This window comes from Grammomys surdaster, unplaced genomic scaffold, assembly GCF_004785775.1.
Source record: "Grammomys surdaster isolate TR1022 unplaced genomic scaffold, NIH_TR_1.0 126660, whole genome shotgun sequence".
In the NCBI taxonomy this organism is placed as follows: domain Eukaryota; kingdom Metazoa; phylum Chordata; class Mammalia; order Rodentia; family Muridae; genus Grammomys; species Grammomys surdaster.
The window spans coordinates 2181903-2184990 of record NW_021621449.1 but is presented as its reverse complement, the minus strand read 5'-3'; positions in this window follow the sequence as shown (position 1 = coordinate 2184990).

Below are 3088 nucleotides of genomic sequence, written 5' to 3'. Positions count from 1 at the left end.
GTGGATAAAGGACCTCCACATAAAACCAGATACACTGAAACTAATAGAAGAGAAGGTGGGGAAAAGCCTCGAATACTTGGGCACAGGGGAAAAGTTCCTGAACAGAACTCCAATGGCATATGATCTAAGATCAAGAATTGACAAATGGGACTTCATAAAATTGCAAAGTTTCTGTAAGGCAAAGGACACTGTCAATAGGACAAAACGACAAACAACAAATTGGGAAAAGATCTTTACCAATCCTTCATCTGATAGAGGGCTAATATCCAATATATACAAAGAACTCAAGAAATTAGACTCCAGACAAACAAATTACCCTATTAAAAAATGGGGTATAGAGCTTAACAAAGAATTTTCAATGGAAGAAACTCGAATGGCCGAGAAGCACCTAAAGAAATGCTCGGCATCCTTAGTCTTCAGGGAAATGCAAATCAAAACAACCCTGAGATTCCATCTCACACCAGTCAGAATGGTTAAGATTAAGAACTCAGGTGATAGTAGATGCTGGCGAGGGTGTGGAGAAAGAGGAACACTCCTCCATTGTTGGTGGGACTGCAAGATGGTGCAACCACTTTGGAAATCAGTCTGGCGGTTCCTCAGAAAATTGGACATAGCATTACCTGAGGATCCAGCTATACCACTCCTAGGCATATACCCAGAAGATGCTCGAACATATAATAAGGACATATGCTCAACTATGTTCATAGCAGCCTTATTTATAATAGCCAGGAGCTGGAAAGAACCCAGATGTCCTTCAACTGAGGAATGGATTCAAAAAATGTGGTATATTTACACAATGGAGTATTACTCAGCTATTAAAAACAATGAATTCAAGAGGTTCCTAGGTAAATGGATGGAACTAGAAATTATCATCCTGAGTGAGGTAAGCCAATCACAAAAGAACACACATGGTATTCACTCACTGATTATTGGATATTAGCCCAGAACCTTGAAATGCCCAAGATGCAACTCACAGGCCACATGAAGTCCATAAAGAAGGAAGACCAAGTGGGGGTGATTCGGTCCTTCTTAGAAGGAGCGACAAAATACTCAAGGGAGCAAATACGGAGACAAAGCGAGGGACAAAAATGAAGGAGGGGCCGTCTGAAGACCTTTCCACCTGAGTATCCATCCCATGTGCAGTCACCAAAGGTAGATGCTGATGTGGAAGTCAGGAAGTGCATGCTGATAAGAGCCTGATATGGATGTCTCCTCAGAGGTCTTCAAGAGTCTGACATATTCAGAGGCCGATGCTCACAACTAGCCATTGAACTGATCATGGGTTTCTCAAGAGAGGAGTTAGAGTGAAGACTGAAGGAGCTGAAAGGATTTGCGGCACCATGAGGAGAACAATAATACCAACCAACCACAGCTCCCAGGGTCTAAACTACCAGCCTGGGAGCACTTGGGGGGGTGGGGATCCAGGGCTTCAACAAGAGTGGAGGGCCCTGCTGGGCATAGGTGGAAGAAGAGAACCTTGACCTCATGAAGGCTGGTTGCCCCAGGGGGTCGGAATTTTGAGGGTGGGGAGGTGGGAGTGGGGGGGAGTAGATAGAGGTTACATCCACAGAGAAGAAGGAGGAGGTGTGAGAGGATTGGGGGTTCCGGGGTGTTTGGGGGATGGGGTAAGGGGACAACATAGGAAATGTAAATAAAACATCCATTAAAAAAAAACATGAAAAATGAACCCAAACCCCAAAGCAGTTATGCAAAGCATAAGAAAGATCAGAGCTGGAAATAAGCAGACACATATAAAATGAAGCAAAGATCAAAGAATCAAAGACCTGGAAATTTGATAGGACAAACAAATCTGACAAACCCTTGGTATTAATCACTCAGAAGACACAAATTGAAAAAAAAAAGACACAAATTGGTAAAACGAGAGACCCAGAAGGGAAAAGTTAAAATCCAATGGAACCATAAGGGGTATGAGGTAAACTTGTACTCCAGAGTGTTGACAATCCTGAAAGAAAGATATTTCTCACTTCACAAAACAGACACCAAAATTGATAGGAGGTATCAAATATGAACCACCTTCTGTCTTCCCACTGCTAACCCTTGGACATGATGACAAATTCAGGATGTTACAAAACATATGAAGAGATCAATATAGGGACAAGATGGAAAGAGGTGATATAATCTCCCCTAACCAAGAGAGCCTAGACCAACAGATTGATGGATCTTACCTACTGGGTTTAAAATGCCTTGAAGAATACACAATCAGTGTCACCAAATGAATGAGGAAAGATCACTCTAAACAACATAGAAAACCTGTATTACTGTGGTGTCTTAACCATTATAGCACATGAGCATGCACGCACACACACACACACACACACACACACTCTCATGCATGCAAATGTCAATATCCTTGAATATTCGCAAGTACATCTATAATGAGATTACATTGTAGTACAGATAAATTTCAACACTCGATAGAGATGGTGTTTCATGTTAACATTTGGTTCAGAATGGTATCATAGGATAATTTCACACACAAAATGGACAGCAGCAAGCATATAAGGAGGTCAAGGGAATAGGCCCATGTTCAGCCCCGAAAAATGAAATTTTATCTTTTGCTGAAATGTAAATGGACTTAGGGTAGCTTGTCTGCAACATGCCAGTTACAGACATAAGGTGAGCCTAACTAGAGCCAGGGATGTGTAGCTGGAACCTTAACAAACAGGAGAGGCTTTCAAGCATAAGCCAGGGCCTGCTGCAATGCAACAGAACAGATAGTGAGCCAAATTCACTATGTAAATGTATAAAAGTGTCACAGGAAATTATTTACTTTACAGGTAAGGTTTTATATAACAAAATGAAACCAAAGGAAAACACAGCAGATACAAACTGTTGAAAAAGAAACAATTGAGGAAATTTACCACACAAGAAGAAATCAGTGCTTCAAGCAAAAGAATTGAGTGTGTGAATCAAAAGGAAAAAAAAAAACAGAACACAAAAACCAAACAAACAAAGAGGAAACCTGCCCATATCAAGGTCCAAGAGATTAGGAAAACCAAGGTTTATCAGGACCAGTGCTAGGGTCCAGCTGGCATGATTTTATTTGTTTCAAGGAGGGGTCATGGAT